The sequence below is a fragment of the Gossypium arboreum genome, chromosome 5 (assembly GCF_025698485.1).
Source record: "Gossypium arboreum isolate Shixiya-1 chromosome 5, ASM2569848v2, whole genome shotgun sequence".
Taxonomy (NCBI): Eukaryota; Viridiplantae; Streptophyta; class Magnoliopsida; order Malvales; family Malvaceae; genus Gossypium; species Gossypium arboreum.
Window position 1 is genome coordinate 66,497,746 of NC_069074.1, and position 24,445 is coordinate 66,522,190.

Genomic DNA, 24,445 nt, shown 5'->3' on the forward strand with positions numbered 1-24,445 from the left:
TAAATGATCATAATATATATGCAATTGTGTTTAATGAATTGATGTGTAAATGAAAATGTATGTGTATGGAATGATGCCATTGTTGAATGTATGAAGGCAGCAAAATGCATAAGGTATTGGTCACGGCACTAAGTGTGCGGGTATAAATGGACACGGTGACAAGATTGGCACTAAGTGTGCGGGTTTAAAATTGTACAGCACTAAGTGTGCGAGTTTGATTCTATAGCACTAAGTGTGCGAGCTGAAAATATATAGCACTAAGTGTGCGGATTCACTATATGCTCTTGTATTACAATTGGCACTGAGTGTGCGACATTATCGAGTTAATCCCGGACAGCTTAATCGGTAAGTACCTCGAGCTCATGACGAATAGAGAATACGCTCATGCTTGGGGTTGAATTTGGTAAGCCTTAAATCTATGTGATGATTGAAATTGTATGGTTGTGCTGGAAATTGAGTTAATGTGTAAAAATGCTTCGATTATCTTGTTGTGTAGAATATGAAATGTGGATGTATGAATTGGTACGAGATTGGACCGAAAGGTCCGAGGTATTATGGTATAGATTCGATATGGACGAGTACCTAGCCTCATTTGTTGTACATGTAGTAGTAACTTTATCAGTGGATTGACGAATGCTTATGACTTACTGAGTTGTAAACTCACTCGGTGTTTTCTTGTCACCCATTTTAGGTCTCTTGGACTCGTATTGTTGCGTGCTCGAACCGTCGTTGAAGTCATCACACCGCTGAAATCTTGTGGTATTGTTTTTTGTTGTTGAAGAACATTTGGCATGTATAGGCTATTATATTTTGTCGAATTGTGGGTTGTAAACTTTAAGCCATGTGAAAATGGCCTATGTGGTCGTCGAGTGGGATGCTAGAACCTATAGCCACGAGTCTTAGAAACTCAAATTTTGTTAAGGTGGCCATAATTTGTGTCATGTATGATGGATGATTAAGGCCAAGGAAAAATTCATGAAATTGGCATAGTCACTGCAGTAACTGTTGCGGACAGCAGCAGTGAGATGAGATTGAAAAAATCACTAAAAATAGTAGAAGTAGAATTAAATAGTGAGTAAATTATGGAACTGATCCTTGATGAATCTATTTTTATATGGACGAAACGAAACGACCATATGAGCAGTATACTGGGAAATATTAAAGTTCTCGTGAGACAGGGCCAGAACGATTTCTGGGTCCCCTGTCGCGACTTTGAAAATTTACCATAAATTATCCAGAAAGAATTAGGAGTCATGCCTTATATGTACAGATTCCATTTTGAGTCTAGTTTCATTAGAAACAAACGGCACCAGTATTAAAGCCCTGTACAGAAAGATATTCAAGTTGTAACGCGCGGAGGTCAGAGCAGTCGATCCCTGTAACATGGGTGACTTTAACTAATAAACTGTACCAATTGGCCCAACCAAAAATTCTAAAAATAAATCCATGGATGGGTATATGAGTCTAAATTCAGGGAAAATTTACGAAACCAGTTTCCAAGTTTTGGAACTCGAGATATGATTTTTAAGGCGACGGTGACGCAGTTTTCCAGCCTGTCCAGAAATGCCAAATTGGTCGGTACTTTAAGAGGATTTGTCTCGTTAACCCTCGTGTCCGACTAATCGCGCCGGTCACGAAGTTAGGGTGTTACAATTTTATTGGTATCAGAGCTATGGTTTAGTCGGTTCTAGGACTACCATAGCGCATGTGAGTCTAGCTATACATGCCAAATTGATAGTGCTTAATAATGTGATGACTTCGACGGTTGAAATTTTTGTTTTGATTAGCGATGGAACCCGGTAGAGAGACCCTTGGCGGATGACGTTGAAAGTGTAGCGGCTGCTCTGCGCAAGGGACACCGCCTGTTGAGCCTCATCATCCGCGAATAATCAAAATGAAGGGGCGAAACAAGCCTTCTTCACTATGATGAATGAGTGGGTCGCGTAATATGCCCGAACCAACCCTACTGTCCAACCATTCCCGAATTTAAATACTCCACCCCAAGAGCCCGCAATGCCTCCAGCATCGATCCCGTGAGGCTGAGTAAACCACCGTGGACTTGATTAGGAAGCGTGGAGCCGAGGAGTTCAAGGCCATAGTTACCGATGATGCCGAAAAGGCCGAAGTTCGCTCGATAACACCATTAGAGTGTTAGATGAATCGTCATGCACACCGATTTAATGTCTTAAGTGTGCTATATCCTTGTTATGAGACTCACTTACTATTGGTGGAGGACTTTAATTTCCATAGTCCCAAATGAACGAAGTTACTTGGGATTTCTTCCAATCCAATTTCAAAGAAATACATTAGTCAACGGTTCATCGATCAAGCGTAAGGAATTCTTGGAACTCAAGCAAGGCCGGATGATCAGATTCGAATACTGAACATGAGTTCGTAAGACTTAGTCGGTATGCTCGGGAGTGTGTGGCTGATGAGGTTGCGATGTGCAAAAGATTTGAAGAAGGATTGAATGAAGAGTTAAAGTTACTAGTGGGAATTTTGGAGATAAAGGAGTTCGTGACACTAGTCGAACGAGCTCGCAAGGCGGAAGAACTTGGGAAGGAGAAGAAGAAGGCTGAATTTGAAGCAAGAGATTACCGTAAAAGATCGACGAGTAAAGCTCCGCTTCTACTGTAAAGAGGTTCGTGGAGGACACTAGTAAGTCGAGGACGATCATGGAATTTCCATTAGAGCCCGACCATTGACGGACTCCCGAGCTACTTCAAGAGCTAGTGTGGGCAATAATCGCCAAGAGAGACTGAATGCCCCCAATGTGGAAGACGACACCTAGGTGAATGTTGGGGTAAGTCTGCATTAATAGGGCTGTTATGGATGCGGTTCAAGGACCACTTCATTAGAGATTGCACGGAGCTAGATGAGAGGAATAAGACGCAAGGTGCAAGACCTAGTGGAACGACGGTGGAGGTAGGCCCCGAGAATCTGGAGGTAGGGGTGGTAATCGAGAGGAGCCTCTAATACTACTGTCCGATCCGAGACCCGCACTCGCTAGAGCATATGCCATCTGCAAGCACGAGAGGAGGCATCCTCCCCGACGTTATCACCGGTACTTTTACTCTCTTTGATACTATTGTGATTGCATTGATTGACCCCGCCTACTCACTCATATGTATGTGAAACCTTAGCATCCAAGAAGACTCTACCGTTGAGTCTACTCGAGTTCGTAATTCGAGTGTCAAACCCTTTGGGTCAATACGTGCTTGTTGATAAAGTGTGCAAGAGATGCCTCTAATAATTCGAGAATCTGCGTTTCCTACCGATCCGATGCTTCTACCATTTCATGAATTCGATGTTATTCTTGGTATGGATTGGTGACGTGCATGATGCAAGGTGGATCGCAAAAGGAAAACCATTGATTTGAGGAGTGCAAATAATGAGGTAGTCCGAGTCGAGTCTCATCGATTTAAAAGGAGTGCAAGAATAATATCTTCCATGACCGTCAAGATATGTGAAAAGGGTGTGAAACATACCTTGCGTATGTGTTTGGAAGTAAAGAGACGGAAAGGAAACTGAATCGGTACCAGTGGTTTGTGAGTATTCAGATGTTTTTCCGAGGAGTTACCGGATTGCCACCGGTTCGAGAAGTGGAATTCGCATCGGTTGTACCGGTACTACGCCGATTTCAATAGCCCCGTATCGTATGGCATTAACGGAATTAAAGGAATTGAAGGTTCAATTGCAAGAACCGACGGATAGAGGTTTCGCCGACCGAAGTTTTTCTCCATGGGCGACTCTGTATTGTTTGTGAAGAAGAAGGACGGAACCATGAGGTTGTGCATCGACTATCGTCAACTCAATAAAGTGACGATAAAGAATAAATATCCATTGCCACGAATTGACGATTTGTTTGATCAATTAAAGGAGCCTCGGTGTTTTCAAAGATAGATTTGAGGTCGGGTACTATCAGTTGAGGGTCCGAGAATCGGACATACCCAAAACCGCTTTTAGAACGAGGTACGGTCACTACGAATTCTTGGTGATGCCGTTTGGGCTCACTAATGCCCTGCGGTGTTTATGGATTTAATGAATAGAATTTTCAGGCCATACTTGGATCGGTTCAGTAGTTGTATTTATCGATGACATTTTGGTCTATTCGAAAGATGAAATCGAACATGTTGAACACCGAGGCTAGTGTTGCAAATCTTACGAGATAAGCGCTTATACGCAAAGTTCAAGAATGTGAATTTTGGTTGAAAGAGGTTAGCTTTTTGGGGCACGTGGTGTCCGTGACGGTGTCGTGGTGGACTGAACAAAATTTCGCCATAGTTAATTGGAAACCTCCAAGGAATGTTACCGAAGTTAGAGCTTTTTGGGCTTGCGGTTACTACCGACGGTTTGTGAAAGGATTCTCGATGATAGCCACACCCATGACAAAACCGCTCGTAAAGATGTCAAATTTGAATGGACGGAAAAGTGTCGTAAAAGTTTCGACCAATTGAAAACCCATTTGACTTAAAGCTCCAGTTCTAGTACAAATTAATCGCAAAGAGTTTGTCATCTATAGTGATGCCTCCCTACTTGGGTTAGGTTGCGATTGATGCAAGAAGGTCGAGTTGTGGCCTATGCGCCGAGACAATTAAAACCACATGAGAAAAATTATCCAACCCATGACCTCGAATTGGTCGCCATCGATTCGCTTTAAAGATATGGCGACATTACTTATTTGGTGAGAAGTGCCAAGTGTATTCGGATCACAAAAGTCTCAAATATTTGATGACTCAAAGAGACTTAAATCTGCGACAAAGACGATGGCTCGAGTTGTTAAAAGATTATGAACTCGTTATTGATTATCACCCGGGAAAGGCCAATGTGGTTGCGGATGCCTTAAGTCGGAAATCACTGTTTGTTTTACGAGCGATGAATGTACACTTGTCTATTCTACCCGACAATGTGTTAGTAGCCGAATTAAAGGCCAAACCATTGTTGGCTCATCAAATTCGGGAAGCTCAGAAAGTTGATGAGGAGTTGCTTGCAAAACGGCCGAGTGTGTTCAACAAGGAATCGAGTTTCAAATTGATGATGACGATTGTTTGAGGTTCGAAGTCGTCTGTGTGTTCCAAAGAATTGAACTTATTTCGATAATTCTAAATGAAGCCCATTGTAGTCGAATGTCAATCCACCCGGTAGTACTAAAATGTACAATGACCAAACGCCAATTTTGGTGGCTTAAGATGAAACGAGACATTTCAATTTGTTTCAAGGTGTCGATATGTCAACAAGTGAAAGCGGAACATCAAGTGCCATCGGGATTACTTCACCGATCATGATACCCGAATGGAAATGGGATCGAGTCACAATGGACTTTGTATCCGGACCGCCATTGTCGTGAGTAAGAAGGATGCGATTTGGGTCGTTGTCGATAGACTAACTAAGTCGGCTCACTTTATCCCCGTGACGTACGGATTTTTCAATGGACAAATTAGCGGAATTGTACGCTTTCGATTGTGAGATTACACGGGTGCCTATTTCTATCGTGGTCGGATAGAGACCCAAGATTTACGTCGCGATTTTGGAAGAAATTGCAAGATGCTTTGGGTACCAAGCTGCATTTTAGCACCGCTTTTCATCCCCAAACCGATGGTCAATCCGAACGGATAATTCAAATACTCGAGGATATGTTGAGATGTTGCATCCTTGAGTTTAGTGGTTCATGGAACGGTATTTACCTTTGATTGAATTCGCCACAACAATAGCTTTCAATCAAGTATTAAGATGGCGCCTTACGAGGCTTTATACGGTCGTAAATGCCGCACCCATTATTCTCGACTGAACTTAGTGAAGGTAAATTCTTCGGTTGATTTGGTTAAGGATGCCGAGCAAAAGTTCGAGTAATTCGTGAAAGTTTGAAAGTCGCCGGATCGCCAAAAGTCGATGCGGATTTGAAAAGAAAAGATGTTGAATATCGTTGGAGACAAGGTCTTTCTCAAAGTTTCACCCGGAAGAAGGTGCTTAGATTTGGCCGTAAGGGCAAATTGAGTCCGAGGTTCATCGGTCCATATGAAGTATCTCGAACGAGTTGGGCCAAGAGCGATCGATTAATATTACCCCGAGCTCGAAAAGATTCACAACGCTTTCCATGTTTCGATGCTTCGACGATATAGGTCTGACCCGACACACGTAATTACTCCATCTGAGGTCGAGGTTCAGCCTAATTTGAGCTATGAAGAAGAGCCGGTTCGCATTCTGATGCGTGAAGTAAAAGAGCTACGAAACAAGAAAATTCCATTAGTGAAGGTGTTGTGGCATAAACACGGGATGGAAGAAGCCACTTGGGAACTTGAGGACTCTATGAAAGAGCGATACCGAGCCTATTTACGGTAAGATTTTCGGGACGAAAATTTCTTAAGTGGGGAGAGTTGTGACATCCCTAATTTAACCCTAGTCGGAAGTGGTTTTGGGACCGCTAAACCGAGTCACCGACATGTTCAAACGTAATATTTATTGTCTAGAATATGTGAAAATACATGTGTGAATTTTGAATTCTTTGATTTAGTTAATTTGATTGTGAATTGAAAGAAAAGGACTCATGTGAAGGGATTTAAATATATGTGGCTATTTTAAGAGGTTAATAAAGAATGAAGTAAAATAAATGGAGTTGCATGTCAAATACTCCATTTATTTTGGATAAGTGGCCGCCATGACAAGTTATGGGCAAGGGAAACATGTTTCAAACATGTCTAGCTAATGGATTATGTAAGGAGGAATAAAAAAAGAAGCATGGGAAATAAACTAATGAAAAATTAAAGGAAGAAAACAAAGAAAAAAAATGTGTCCATCATTCTCATGCATGACCAAAAAAAAAAAGGGAGAAGGAAAAGGCTTCATACTTTGGTTCTTCTTAGCCGTAGAAGAGGAAAAGAGGAAGAAATTCAGCCACCTTGAGCTGGAAATTAAGGTAAGAATTTAAGTTAGCTCTTTAAATCTTAGCATGGTTTTAAGCTAGATTCTAAGCCCTTATTTAACCATGCCGAAATCTTTGAAAAATTATGGTGATATGAACGTTCGCCATGGTAGATGTTAAAGAAGATGGTGGAAATGTTGTACACATTTGATTAGTAAGTTAGATGGATGAAATTTGAACTAGTTATCAAGTTCTTTAGGTAACCCATGTTGAAATCTTGGTTTTTGAATAAGTGAGTTTTTCGCTAGGGTAACTAACAAGGGTGATGATTGTTGTTTCATGCTAAATCTAGATGAACAATAGTTTAAGAGGAGCATTCGCCATGATATGAGATTGTGATGTTAGTGCCGAATATGAAGATGATGAACTTGAATAAGAAATATTCGCTAGCATGATAAGTATGGATTATCAAGTAGTTGAGATAATTGATGAGTGAAGTGGCTAATGGGGACTCTTAATGAAATTATGCTAAGGCCGAATGTATCAAATGCTAAATGTGCTTATATGTGTGTGTGTGTCATTAGTAGCTAATGGCATTCGGCATTGTTTAACTAAAATTAGAAATGAATGCTTGAAAGTTAAATATGGTCGCCTCTAGTGACCAAATGCGTTAAAAGCTAATATATGGACAAATGATACAAATAAATTGACCTTTGAAATGTATATGGTTGCCGTGTGTATGTGTCTCGATTGAGAAGTAAATTTGTTTGATTTAGCTCAAGATCTTAAAGGAGAGGCGTCCAACAAGGGAAATCAAGGTCATCGAGTAGCCGACTTGGAACTATTTTACCTAACACAAGGTAAGTCATTAGCATATATTTTGTGTTGGTTTAAATGATCATAATATATATGCAATTGTGTTTAATGAATTGATGTGTAAATGAAAATGTATGTGTATGGAATGATGCCATTGTTGAATGTATGAAGGCAGCAAAATGCATAAGGTATTGGTCACGGCACTAAGTGTGCGGGTATAAATGGACACGGTGACAAGATTGGCACTAAGTGTGCGGGTTTAAAATTGTACAGCACTAAGTGTGCGAGTTTGATTCTATAGCACTAAGTGTGCGAGCTGAAAATATATAGCACTAAGTGTGCGGATTCACTATATGCTCTTGTATTACAATTGGCACTGAGTGTGCGACATTATCGAGTTAATCCCGGACAGCGAATCGGGTAAGTACCTCGAGCTCATGACGAATAGAGAATACGCTCATGCTTGGGGTTGAATTTGGTAAGCCTTAAATCTATGTGATGATTGAAATTGTATGGTTGTGCTGGAAATTGAGTTAATGTGTAAAAATGCTTGATTATCTTGTTGTGTAGAATATGAAATGTGGATGTATGAATTGGTACGAGATTGGACCGAAAGGTCCGAGGTATTATGGTATAGATTCGATATGGACGAGTACCTAGCCTCATTTGTTGTACATGTAGTAGTAACTTTATCGTGGATTGACGAATGCTTATGACTTCTGAGTTGTAAACTCACTCGGTGTTTTCTTGTCACCCATTTTAGGTCTCTTGGACTCGTATTGTTGCGTGCTTTCGAACCGTCGTTGAAGTCATCACACCGGCTGAAATCTTGTGGTATTGTTTTTTGTTGTTGAAGAACATTTGGCATGTATAGGCTATTATATTTTGTCGAATTGTGGGTTGTAAACTTTAAGCCATGTGAAAATGGCCTATGTGGTCGCCGAGTGGGATGCTAGAACCTATAGCCACGAGTCTTAGAAACTCAAATTTTGTTAAGGTGGCCATAATTTGTGTCATGTATGATGGATGATTAAGGCCAAGGAAAAATTCATGAAATTGGCATAGTCTCACTGCAGTAACTGTTGCGGACAGCAGCAGTGAGATGAGATTGAAAATATCACTAAAAATAGTAGAAGTAGAATTAAATAGTGAGTAAATTATGGAACTTATCCTTGATGAATCTATTTTTATATGGACGAAACGAAACGACCATATGAGCAGTATACTGGGAAATATTAAAGTTCTCGTGAGACAGGGCCAGAACGATTTCTGGGTCCCCTGTCGCGACTTTGAAAATTTACCATAAATTATCCAGAAAGAATTAGGAGTCATGCCTTATATGTACAGATTCCATTTTGAGTCTAGTTTCATTAGAAACAAACGGCACCAGTATTAAAGCCCTGTACAGAAAGATATTCAAGTTGTAACGCGCGGAGGTCAGAGCAGTCGATCCCTGTAACATGGGTGACTTTAACTAATAAAATGTACCAATTGGCCCAACCAAAAATTCTAAAAATAAATCCATGGATGGGTATATGAGTCTAAATTCAGGGAAAATTTACGAAACCAGTTTCCGAGTTTTGGAACTCGAGATATGATTTTTAAGGCGACGGTGACGCAGTTTTCCAGCCTGTCCAGAAATGCCAAATTGGTCGGTACTTTAAGAGGATTTGTCTCGTTAACCCCTCGTGTCCGACACCGGCGTCGGTCACGAGTTAGGGGTGTTACATATATCTTCTATGTGTGATAATGCATGTGTGAAAATTTTGATGTTTTAATTTAGTCATATGAATGTGAATTTCATTTGAAATGACTTAGTTGAGAAACTTAGAAAATATGTTAGGTAAATGTGTGAGAACCAAATAATTTTCAAAGTATGAAAGTTTGCGTTTGAATGGCAAAATGCCCAATATGCATTAAGTGGCCGGCCAAGTAATGATGTTCCTCCACTAAGTTTAATTTAATCATAATATTATATTGATAAGTGATTATAATATCATAAACAATATGAATAAAAAAATAAAAATAGGAATAAAAGAAGAAATTAAAAATAAGTTTTCATCTTCTTCTTCTTGTAAAAACCAAAATAAAAGGAAAGAAAAAGAGAAATTACACTAAGGCAATTCGACACCCTCTTTTGCTAGTTGGAGGTAAGTTTTGAAGAGATTTTGAAATCTTTTTATGTGTTTAAGTTAATTGTTAAATACATTTCTTGGCCATGTCAAGAAAATCAAATTTCTATGGTGGTTTGGGCACTAGGCCGTGTATCAAGATGTTGGAATTAGAGGTTGTTTTCATGTTGTATTGAATAAGTAGATGTTAGAATGAGGTTAAACTTGTTGAATTGTTAGTTGGGTAATACTTTGTGCATTTGGCCATATGGGGTTTAAATGGAATGTTCATTTTATTTTTACTTTCTTGTATGAGAAATGGTTCAAATAAGTGTTAAGGCCGAATGAATTACGGTAGATAATTTATAGTGCAAAAATTCATGTTTATGGTGTAATTTGAGAAATTGACCGAGACATGGATGAAGGAATAAGATTGATATTTTTATGTTTTAGGAGTGAAAGGCATAATGAAAATTTAGTAAGTTTAATGTGCATATCTTAGTTTAAGTTTTATGGAGAATTTGGCTAAGATAGTTTGGTATGTTTGTTTGCCGAATTTAAATTAAGATTGTTTGAATGACTTAATTTATGTATTGGAAATTTATTTGAGTGATTAAAATGGGCATTTAGATGTTGAACTCATGAAATTAGAAGTATATGAGCTTGATAGTATTTAAATGAATACTAACCGAAAATGAGTATAGCTAATTAATTGACAAATTATTGAGTAATGAAAAATTTGGAAATGTGAATTTGCCGAAATTTATCTTGTATATGTATCGAATTAATGGAATAGATGAGAAGTATGTTTGGATGTGCATTAAGTTTAAAGGTTAAACTTTAAATTGTTATGGCTTGGTTAATATTAGATGGAACACCGAATCTGTGTGTGTGTCTATAAGGAATGAATATGAATTGGGGTTACGATGATTGAGTTATTTTATTTGCTTAGTTGGCGCTCAAGATCAAAGGGAGCCAAGTTCGGCCAAAGGGAAAGCGAAAGCGGTTGAGTAGCTGATCGGAGTTGTTCATCCGACTAAAAAGGTAAGTCCTTAAGTAATTTAAGCTACGGTTAACATTGCACATAAATGACACAAAATAAGTTGGATAAGAAACCATGGTATGTATGAGTATTTGAAAATTGAATGTGAAAATATTGACCTATCTATGATATTGTGGTAGCTATGGATAAGAAAATACAGCACTATGTGTGCAAGGCTATATGGCACTATGTGTGCGAGATTACATGGCACCATGTGTGCGAATAAGTAAGAGCACTATGTGTACGGACTTTCAAATCGAGCACTAAGTGTGCGATATCGATCGTGGAGCACTACTTGTGCAAATGAAAATTTATTAAACATTAAATTGGGAGGAATGAAATGTGCATGGATACTAGACATGGGACTTGATTTTAATATGTATATTTATATATAATGCTTGGGAAGAGAGAAAGAAGAGAAAGGTAATCGGCTCAATTAGTATATAATTGAACAAAGATATAAATTAGTGAAAAATGAATCTAAATGGATTGGAGATTGGATTGATAGATGGAGTGACTCGGTTTGTGCTTTATTTAAATAATTGGACATTTTTTGTCATTTATATATACGCCAATGATTTATATATGACATTTATCATGGTATTTTCAAATTGTGGTTAAATGGTATAAGAGTACATAGTAAATTCGGGTAAGTATGTACCAAATTCATAAAGTACGTATGTGACATAAGATTTCCTTGTGATATTATGGTTGAATTCGGCTAGTATTGAATTGAAATTTTATTTTGCTAAGATAATCGGGTTATTACATTCTTGAAATTTCTTAGGACTTACTGAGTTAATAACTCACTTAATGTGTTTATTGGTTTTGCATAGATCATCTTGTCAAAGAAAGCTTGGAACCGTTACGAAGTCATCGCATCTTTTGACAACCTTTTTGGTACCTTTGTTTAAAACTCTAGTAGACATTATGGCATGTATAGAATAATATTTTGGGAGGTTTGCTATTTTGATAGTATTGTATATAAAGCCATGCGAATATGGCTAAAGTTCTATGTATGGATTTGATAATGGTTTAGGTATAAATCTTGAAGTGTAATCAACTTAACATATAAGTTCATATTGTGATATGCGTGTGATTATGTTATGCTTGAACTAACATGTTAAGCATCTGAGATATATATTATGTATGTGTATTCGATCAAGAGGAGAAAAACCACCAAATGAATAGAAAATTTTTAGTTGTATAATGTTATTCATTAAGCTCAAGACTTTACACTTTTACACTTTTGTATGCGCATACTATAGAAATTTCTCATAGAAACATGCTATTATTGTTATAATTATTTAATTACATTGGATTCGAAATTATTGAAACTTAAAAGTGCAAATCTGATTCTTATGTACGCGAAGTGTTCTATGGAGAAGTTGAGTAGATTATGTTCTTTGGACACGGGTATTAGGGTGTTACATTCTCATTGACCATAGTATCATTCATACACTCATTATAATAATTAAACATAGAAATTCATACATACATTACTGAAGCATTAAAACATGATGCAACATTGCATTATTTACATATGAACTGACCTCGGTACCAAAATATGGCTAATTATTCGATTTAGTCTACAACCTTGTTCTTTCTTCAGTTTAAATCTGGACTCTATTTTTCTTGATCTATAATAGTAAATTTCACTTATTTAATTATCATATTTTTCAAAACAGTCTATAAATCATACTTTGATAAAATTATAATTTTACCCCTAAACTTTTACATATTTACAAATTAGTCCCTAGGCTCGTAAAATGAAATGTACTCATTTTATTTGTTACCCAAGCCTAGCCAAACTTATAACATGCTCATAACAACCCACATTTCTCATCAAATCATATATCTTACAACTTATTTTACAAACTTTACAAATAAGTCCTTTTTAGGTGTTTTCATGAAAAACCACTTAGTAAAAGATGTTTATCATACATCAAACATATTCCTCCATTAAACATCAAAATACATGCATGTCACACATGGGTAAGTTTTTGAACATGAACCCTAGCTCAAAATAATGGTAGAAATAGCTAGATCGGTTGATAACAACTTCAAAAATGAAAAGAACATTAAAAACGAGGCTTGGATGCACTTACTATCAACCTTGGAAGTTGAAAAAAATCCTTCTTGAGAATTTCGCTAAGGTAGGAGAGGATTAACAAGATTTTTTCTTCATTTTTCCCTTTTTATTCTTTTATTAACCAAATGATAAAAATGCCTTTAAGGCATTTCTTTCAAATTTTTCCTATTCATACCCATTTTTGTCCATAAAAATAAAAATTGGCCAAATTGATATTTAAGGATCTTTAATTCATAATCCAAAGCTATTTCATACTTAAAGCTTCTAAAATCTCATATTTTGCAACTTTTGTAATTTAGTCCTAAAAGTTAAATTGGACACTTATTCACAAACTTTCTTCATGAAATTTTCACATAAGCATGCAATCATATCATAGACCCCACAATAATCATAAAATAATAATTTATACTTCAAATTTGTGGTCTTAAAATGTAACAACCCGATTTAGGCCCTATTCAGAATAGTGGTTTTGGGACCTCAAATTCGAGTCAGAATAATATTTTAATATTATTTTATGTGTTTTTAATGTGTGAATTTATGTGTATGAAAATTTCATTTGAAAATTTTACTGTTTGGATGTCCGATTTAATAAAAGGGTTTAATCGCATAAAATGAAAAAGTTGATAGTTAAATGTGAGGGTGCTTAATTGAATTTGTCTTTATAATATGATGTATTTTTAATGAAATTAGACCATAGTTAAAAAGGATGGACATTTTGGTATTAATCATCATGTTTTTATATTAATTTTAAAAGGGTAATTTTGTAATATGTTAATAATGTTATAATAATAAAACATAAAACAAAGTTGCATGCATTCATCTTTATTTCAGAAGCCGAAAATACCAAAATAAAAGAAAAAGAAAAAGAAAGCCACATTTGGCCATTAGCAAGCTTGATTCAAGGTAAGTTTTAGCTCGGTTTTTGATAATTTTTACGTTTTTGAGATCGTTGCTATGTTATCTATCAAGCCCATGTCTCAATTTTTGAATTTGATGATGATTTTGTATTTTTCCATTATTGAAAGCTTGTGATTTTTGTTGTTTGATGCTGGAACATAAAAGATATGTGATAGATTAACATGTTTTGTATTTGAATTTTTGATGAATTTGAGTAATTAGGGCTAATTTGTAAAAATAATAAATTGAGAGACTAAAATGTGAAATAAATGAAATGTGTGGACTTCTATAAGGAAGATGAATATTCAGCCTAAGCATGGTATATTGAAATTTTGCATATTTTGTGTTTTGTACAATAGGGACTAATTTGTGAAAAGTGTGAAATGTCAGGGGCAAAATGGTAATTTTCCCATTTATGTGTTTTCGATCTAAATTGAATGAATTTTTGTTTGAATAAGTTTAATTTGAATATGTTTAGATCAAGAACAAAAGAATCCGAATTTAGATCGGGGGAAAACCAAAGTTATTGAATAGTCGTTCGGTTCCGATCCTCATTGTTCGAGGTAAGTTTATAAGCAAATAGATGTTGTAAATTTTAAATAAATACGAGTTATATATGCTGAAATAAACTTGCTCATGGGTCGGGCTACCCGGCCAAGCGCGAAGGCCCGCCCGAAATGTAGGAGGGTTGGGCAAAAATATAGGCTCGAAAAATGGGCTTGGCCAAAAAAATAAGGCCCGTTTAAAAAATGGGCCGGGCCTCGAGTAAGATATTTTTGGTCTAAGCCCGGCCCGGCCCGGCCTGAATTCACTAAATGACAATTTTTTTTAATGTTATTTTCTTGTTATTTTCTCCTTATTTTACTACTATTTTATTGTTATTGTTTGGATATTGTATAAAACTTATTTTATTATTAATTTTGTTATTATTTTAAAGGCATTTGTTAATTTTGTTATTATTTTAGAGGTATTTGCTTGTTAAGTTGCATCTATCTTAGTGCTATTTAAGTTTACATATTTTTAAAATTTATTTTCAATTTGTTGGAAATATTTATTTTGATTTTTTAGTATTTTTATGTATTATATATATTTAAAAATTATATAAAATAATATAAAAATTAATAGGCAGGTCGGGTGGGGCAGGGCCTGAGTTTTAGCATTTTTATTTAGGTCGGGCTTGGGAAAAATTTTAGGCCTATTTTTTGGGCCCAGTGCGGCCCAAGCCAAATGAATGGACTTAAATTTTTAGTTGAGCCCGACCCGAATTCGGCCCAGCCCGACCCATGAGCACCTTTATGCTGAAATGAATTATGTGAAAGTATATAAGTGGTAGTCGAATGTGTATATTCTTGGGAGCTATGTTTACGAAGTCGATTAGATCGAGATACAATGTCTGAAAGCCCCGTATGAACCTTAGGAATAGCTAGGATACATATGTCATGACATAGGATTATCGATATGTGATTACGTGTAAGACCACGTCTGAGACGTTGGGATCGATATGTGATTACGTGTAATACCACATCTGGGACGTTGACATCGATATGTGATTACGTGTAAGACCATGTCTGGGATGTTGGCATCGATATGTGAATACGTGTAAGACCATGCCTGGGACATTGACATCGATATGTGATTATGTGTAAAAGCACGTTTGGGACATTGGCATCGATATGTGATTACATGTAAGACCACGTTTGAGGTAAGAGCACGTTTGGGACATTGGCATCGATATGTGATTACATGTAAGACCACGTTTGAGACATTGGCATCGATATGTGATTACGTGTAAGACCACGTCTGGGACATTGGCATCGATATTGATTACGTGTAAGACCACGTCTGGGACGTTGGCATCGATATGCGATTACGTGTAAGACCTTGTCTAAGACAGTGGTATCGATATGTGATTACATGTAAGACTATGTTTGGGACCTTGGCATTGTACGATATGTGTGATTATCTAAGTATCCTATTCAATTTTAAACTGTTCAATGGGCAATGATAAGTTATGATCGAATGTGTAATCGAGCTAAAAGGTTCAGGTATGTGCTAGTTAAATGCTTATATGAAAACAAGGTAAGTTTTGGTATTTGAAGTGATGATATGAATTATACATGTTAAAATGTTGGCTATATGTATATTGAATGCAAATCTATATTAGGCCAAATGATATATGTATGTGATATTAAAGTGTGAATCATGAATCTACATAAATGAATGTATATATATATTCGGCTATATGATGATATTGTGACCTTGGAAGTAAATGATAACTTTGTTAATGAATATATGTGTATTTTGGCCAAGCTAAAGTTGATACATGGATGTATACGTTGAACATGAATTTGCAAGTTCGAATTAAATATGATGATGGTAGCATGAATTGGTTTAGTCAAGTTGAGCTATTAATGTTAATGAATGTTTTATTTGCTTATGACTTGCTAAGTTGTGAAAGCTTACTATGTGTGTTTGCTCTATGTTTTATATATTGTGGAAGTTAGTTACGGGCTCGGGGATCGTCGGAAAAGTCTATCACACTATAGCCTGTATCGGTACCTTTTTAAGTTTGAACTTGAACCTATGGCATGTATAGGCTAGTTTATATATTTGATTTTGGGGTATGTAAATATGAGCCATGTAAAAATGGCTTATTATTTTGTTAAGCTTGGATTTTATGCTTTGATCAAATGATGGTTATGTTTGGTTTTGGTGTTTCGGCTATGGCTTATATATATAAGTGTATATATATATGTGAATCTTGTTTGATATGCTTTGTTATGGTTTTGTTATGTGAATTGGTATTAAGGTAAATTCAGTAATGGCATATAGAGGAAGTGAAGTTGATATGGTTTATTAATATTTGAGTATGTTTGATTATGGATGAGTTTATTTTGGTAAAAATGTTAAAGATATATGTGTTTGATGAATGTATTCTGCTATGATATTAAATTTAGGTAATGAATATAAGTTGTTTAAGATTCGACAATTGTGATTGAATTAGGTCTTTATGTGTTGTGTTGGTAGTTGTTTAATGGCAAGGTATTGATATGTGGTTAGTTAATTAGGTAATATATAAGGTGTACTGTTGTTTAAGGAATGGTCATTTAGGTTTTGTGATGTAATTATTTGAGTTGGATATATTGTACAATATAAATCGGATATGTGGTATGAAAGTGATATAAGTATGTTCATTAGGATTAAATCTCTTTTGGAAAGAAGTTTAGTTTAATAATTTGGTAAATAAATATATATGTGAAATTTTATAAAGTGGATTAATTTGAATTGATACATTGAGCAAGAAATGAATGTAACATATATTATATAATTTAGCCTTTTAGATGATTTTTTAAGAAATTGAATACTGTGATAGTGAGTTAGCCGAATATGTATATGTAATTGATGATCTTGTGCGTATTAATTAAATAGTATGTAAGTATGTTCGTCCTAGTCAAAATTTGATACTTGAGTTGTTTGATTTATAAATTTATATTCCGTCAAATGGTAATGACCTTAAGGTTGTTTGTATGTTTGCTTGTTTTGCAACATGTAATGTTTTAGTTTGGTTTGTATTCATTCATGTGAAGTTAATAAAATGATATATTTGCTATGTGGCAAAAGTATAATAGACTGTTTTCAAAAGCCAATGCCGCATATGTCATTAGTAAATAAATTTTGTTATATGATATGTTTTGTTATTAAGTACATGTATATCATTGAGATATTAAATGCTGAAATTTTACGAGGTAGTATGTTTCTTTAATGTTAATAAATCATGAATTTTGTATGTATTTAAAAGCATATTATATATGACTTTGAGTTTTCATTGATATTTGTATTATGATTTAAATTATGTGTTTAATGTTTAAACAGATTTATGTTTTAATTATGTGAATATAACATATGTGTATATATGAATGTTCGGAAGTTGTGTTCGTCTAGTAATGCCTCGTAACCTGTATCTGTAGCTGAAATGGGGTTAGCGGTGTTCCATTTGATCAGAGCTACAGTTTAGTTGGTTCTAGGACTAATGTAGTATGTGTGAGTCTAGCTATATATGCCATAATTATAAACGGCGATAGTGTGATGATTCCTGACAATTAAAAATGTATTTTCTTATAGTAAACTGATCCCGATCGAACCGTAATGGATGACGTAAAAAGTAATATGCTCGCTCCTACTGAGGGGGCTATTAATAAATTGAATAATGTAAATATGATAAAGTTTAGGGGCAAAATGTAATTTTGCCATAGTGTGATTTTTGGACTGGATTAAGTAATGGTTAATAAATGTGTTAAATTTTCTATTATATATCAAGAGAAACGAGGTTTGGACCTAGATCGGGGGAAAAACAAAGTCTTTGACGATTAGGTCCATTTCCACTATTTTTGTACCGAGGTAAGTCCGTATGTAAATAATTCATTATTATTTATGATTTAATTGTTGTAATATTGTGTGAATTATGATTGACTCTTTGGGTGTAATCGACAAAGTTTGACAAGAGAGAAATCCCGATTGAACCTTAGGAATTGATAGGATACAAATGTCATGACATTAGGGCTATTTGAGATTACGTATAAGACCATATCTGGGATATGACATCGATATGAGACTTCGAGTAAGACTATAGCTGGACTATTGGCATCGATATGAGATCCCATGTAACCATATCTTGGATATGGTGTAACACCCCGTACCCGAGACCGTTGCCGGAGTCGGACACGAGGGGTTTGCAGACTTAAATCACTCGCTTTCACAGTCCATTTTAAAAATTTCCAGGCAGTTGGCTAACTGCATCACTGTCACTTTAAAAATCATATCTTGAGTTCCAAAACTTGAAAATCAGTTCCGTAATTTTTCCCTGAAACTAGACTCATATTTCCATCTACATATTTTTTTCTAGAATTTTTGGTCAGGCCAATTAGTACAGTTTATTAGTTGAAGTCTCCCCTATTACAGGGTACGACTACACTGACCTTCATACATTACGATTTGGATATCTCCCTGTACAGGGCTTCAATACTGATACCGTTTGTTTCTATAGAAACTAGACTCAAAAAGGAATCTATACATATATGGCATGATTTCTAAATGTCTCTGATTAATTTATAATGAATTTCCAAAGTCAGATCAGGGGATCCAGAAACCGTTCTGGCCCTGTCTCACGAAAACTTTAACATCTCATAATATACTGTTCATATGAGCGTTTCGTTACTTTCCTATGAAAATAGATTCATCAAGGTTCGATTACATAATTTATTTGCTATTTAATTCCATTCCTACTATGTTTATAGGTTTTTCACATCCACATCACTGCTGCTGCCAGCATCTATTTTTAAGGTAAACTTTACCTATTTCATGATCCTCCATGGATCAACTAGAGTTTGTCATACATATACTAAAAGCGATCATGAATAATCATTCCCATGACTAACCGTTACCAACATTTCCATACCTCTCGACGGACAACATACAAATGATTATAATGCTATGATCAAGTATACTTAAGCCATTTTCGCATGGCTATCCAAATTTACACAAAACCAAAAGGTACATGACCTACAACAAAGGGTAGTCCTATACATGCCATTTCAAAGCTCAACCAAAATTGTACCAAAAGGGGGCTTTGATAGTGTGGGATACTTCGACTTCCAAAAATCCCGAGTCCGATAGCTGACGAACCAAAATCTATAAAACAGAGAATCAAAGAAACGGAGTAAGCATTTAATGCTTAGTAAGTTTTAAGCAAAACAAAGTGTTCTCAATCACTATCATTGGTCATTCATTTCAACTGTTCGATGAAGTTAATCTAGAGCTTCATCTCGAACTATAATATCATTAAACGCAACCCTTGGCTGTCACATATATACTTTCGAATAATAGTGACCTAGATGGTCAAATATTTCCAAAGCACATTCTTCATCGATTTTCAACTTTTAATAATCCTTTCCACTTGTTCATAATCACATCCATATTTTTAAGTATTTCAACATGACAAGTACTAAATTACCATAGGCACATAAAGAACCAAACATATTCCTTTATCACGTATACGTAAGCTTACAAATCATAATCCTTACCTTGTACTGGCACATCTAGCTCAACCCAACCCATACTCAAATCACAAGGCTTTTGGGCAGAATATGCACTAATACATAAGAATATTTCATCACATACTTTATTATACAAACATACCGTTACCAATTAGATCATTCTCATATTTGGAGTTATAATATTAATCACATTTACCTACCTCTTTGATACTGATAATTCACCTCGAAATCACTCCACCGATGAGTAAGTAATACGTACCTGAACATCTTAAATACATAATACTTATTTGATGGTAACTTAATGCAAATACTCAATATCAAAGTCTTACTTGAATCCTAGCATTTAGCCGTCGGGTCTTTAAAGCTCGGATATAGTACGAACACGAAGCCTACGGACATTAATCGGGATAATATTCTCGCATAAAGCTGCGGGTTTTAACCGGATATAATCTTGACACAAATGCCCTTCAGGACTTATCACATTTATACACTTTCACATCCATCACATTGGCCATTTGGCCTTATCACATATATACACTTTCACATTCATCACATTGGCCGCTCGGCCCTATCACATATATATACTTTCACATTCATCACATTGGCCATTCGGCCTTATCACATATATACACTTTCACATTCATCACGTTGGCCACTCGGCCCTATCACATATATATACTTTCACATTCATCACATTGGCCATTTGGCCTTATCACATATATACACTTTCACATTCATCACGTTGGCCACTTGGCCCTATCACATATATATACTTTCACATTCATCACATTGGCCATTCGGCCTTATCACATATATACACTTTCACATTCATCACGTTGGCCACTCGGCCCTATCACATATATATACTTTCACATTCATCACATTGGCCATTCGGCCTTATCACATATACATATCTTGTACATCAATTTCATCATAACAAAATTGACTAGGTATACTAGTCATTTGTGGCTTATAGCTTCACTTTAATACGGATTTGGTACTTTGATTACCAATGTTCAATCGATAGCTTATAAGCAACTCAAATGGTTTTATTAAGGTTTACAACAAAATCCCAAATTCAGCACAAGCTATTTTTTTTCCTGAGCAACAGTCATTAAATTATTCGTAAATGGAGCTACGAAACTCCAAATGAAGTGCCGTTAATTTTCCCTGAAAATAGACTCATACATATCTTATCCAACAAATTTTCAGAATTTTTGGTTTGGCCAATAAATACCATATTTTTCTTAAAGTTTCCCCTGTTTCACTGTTTGACTAATCTGACCACTCTTCACTACGAATCAAATTTCTCATTGTACAGAATTCAAAATGTGTTCTATTTGATTTAATTTGAAACTAGACTCATTAAGGAGTCTAAGCATATAAATTTTATCTTATAACCATTTTTGTACAAATTATAATGATTTTCTAAAAACAGAACAGGGGATTTCGGAGTCATTCTGACACAGTCCCACACAACTTTAGATATCTCTTTATAGGCAATTTCTTTGCTTACACGGTCTCTTTTATAAGAAACTAGACTAACTAAGCTTTAATTACATATTTTATTAAGCCTATAATTCCACAGAAAAAATTTATAGTGATTTTCTAAAATCACGTTACTGCTGCTGTCCAAAGCAAACTATTACAATTTGCTCTTAAATTTCCAAGTCCAAACACTTATGAACTTACCATTTGAGTTTAAGACATATCATGGCCACATCATATCTTATTAAATCAACTCATTATGTCCTATTATGATTGAATTTACTCAACGTTTAATCACTTAAAACTTACCTCGGGAGTGGTCGACGATTAGATATCCACGGCTATTCGCTTACTTTCTCTTTTCCCTATCCGGCTTTGATCCTCTAAGCTCTCGAGCTAAATCAAACAATTTACTTCCCAATCAAACACAATCACACGGCATCCATATACATTTTAGAACCATTCTTAACATATTTACCACTCATTTACAAACAAAATACTCATATCACATTTATAAAACTACCTTTCATAAACACTATGTATAAATATGCATTTCTTCACTATTTACTAAGTCAAGCCAAACCACATGATTTATTAATCGTTAATATATATATATACAACCCTTTACCATTTCCAAAATACATATGCATGGCCAACCTTTTAACCATATATTCGGTCATAAAATTTATTCTTTAATAATTCAACCAATTTCACAATTTAAATCAAAACTAATTGCATCATTTATAACCGTACCTAAATGAACATCAATTAGTATACAAAACATATTCATACGTTAATATCTCAAACCTTACCATAACAACCAATATGCAAGATATCACATATACATAACTTAGCTTATGAAAACATATGTATTACATCATAAACACATCTTTTACCAATTACCTCACTTAAGCCAAATTTTTATAATCAACCACAAAAAAAATATACCACAAATCACACTTCCAAAATGAGCTACTTCCATGGCCGATTATACTTCATCATTAACATATCTCATTTTCGGATCATATAATCAACATTTGTTCAAGACATCAAACTTCTTTAATTTCGGCTATTACTAATATAAACATTCACAAATCATATTCTTAGGAAGACCGATTTCTTTCCATAACACATTTATCATCAATACTTAGATGAAACAACCAAAATCCCTTCCTTTATACCATAGCCGAATGCTCCAATCATCCATCAAAATTACAAATTTTAGCATGGGCTAAGTAAGAACCATGATTATTTACCTAAAACAAGTTAAAATTTCACAATTTGACATAATACACTAACCTTTTTAATGACTCAAGTGACCAAAATTCTTCCCTCCTTTGTTTCTTCTATCCGCCATGTTGAACAACAAAGAAAGAATTTTGTTTTTCCTCCCTTTCTCTAGTCACGGCAATGGGGAGTAAGGGGAGACAACTTTGGTTTCTCCTCCCACTCCCTCATATTTTATTATTCTTCCCATACATATTAGCATAAAATGTCTATAATATGTTTTTTTTTTCCATAGCATGGCCGGCCACTATCTAGATTTTTGGCTAATTTGACATGCAAACCCTTCTTTTATACAACATGCATTAATAGGTCCTTATAGATTAACCTATCGCATTTCAAAAGTGTCACAATAAGTCCTATTACTAAATTCACATGCAATCGACTAAATCGAAGCTTAAAACTTTCACACATTCATATTCACATATAATAAACATAAAATATGATGGCTAATTATTTTTATGACTTGATTTTGTGGTCCCGAAACCACTTTTCGACTAGGGTCAAATTAGGGGTGTCACATATGGCATTGTTATGGTGCTATGAGTGTGAGATTTCCCGAGTATCCTTTAGTATTCCAAGTGGTTCAACGGGAATGGAACGGAAATGTTAATGTTGGGAAAGACCATGGTATGTTGAAAGATGGTACAGGCATGTACATAAAACTTATGCTTAATAAGCTCGATATGTGATGAATCCCTCGGTAAGGTTATGATTGTGCACGTTATGATACTAACGTTATATTATATCCATGCCAAGTTGGACTATGAGATTTATAATGACATATATGTTAATTCATTTCATGTTAATTGCATGATAAATGTGTGTTTATGATGCTTATTATTTTCATAGGAACTTACTAAGCTTTAAAGCTTACTCCCTTTCTTTTCCCTTGTTTTATAGTGTCACCAAGCCAGCTCGGGGATCTATGACTGTCGGAGATCCATTCACACTATCAACTTAACATTTTTGGTACCAATGATTTTAATGTTTTGAGTTATGGCATGTATAGGAACTTGGTCTTTTTGTTATGTGTCCTAATTGATTTGGCCAAATGTGTTGGCTTATGTTGGTTGATAATTCATTTTGTAAATGGCCATTGAAATTTGCTAATATTGGTTTAAGAATATGCATATGATGATGCCTTTCATGGATGTGGAAATTTGTATGGTTTAAGTTGAATAGCATGTGATGGTTGTATATGATAGATGATAGTAAGTGAATGATGTGTGGATGCCTTGTTTGTGGCTAATATGCTTGGATTGGTATTATATGTTGTTGTGTAGGTTGTGCATGGAAGGGTGGCAAAAAGGCTTGGTACATAGTCTTATTTTTGTCCACACGGGTAGACACACGAGCCAGTGTCTAGGCTGTGTGTGACACACGTCTTGCCCCACGGGCATGTGATTTGGCCGTGTGTCCCTTTCACCTTAATTTTTGCAAAACAAAATGCTCAGTATCGAGTACACGGGCATGTGTCTCAGCCGTGTAAACAACACAGCCTCGAACACAGGCGTGTGCCCTGGCCGTGTGAAGTTTGTACCTATTTTATGAAAAATTAGGAAAATTAAATCGACCACACGGCCTAAGCACACTGACATGTGCCTTGGCCGTGTGATTTATTTTTGTTCATGGATGACGAACAGAGAGTTACACGGGGTCTGGACACGGGCGTGTCCCAAGCCACACGGGCGTGTGACCCCTGTTTGATGAAAGATTTTCCAAGTGTTGTGAAATTTTCTAAAGTTCTCGGTTTAGTCTCGAACCACTGCCAAAGCATGTTTTGGGCCTCGTTGGCTCGTT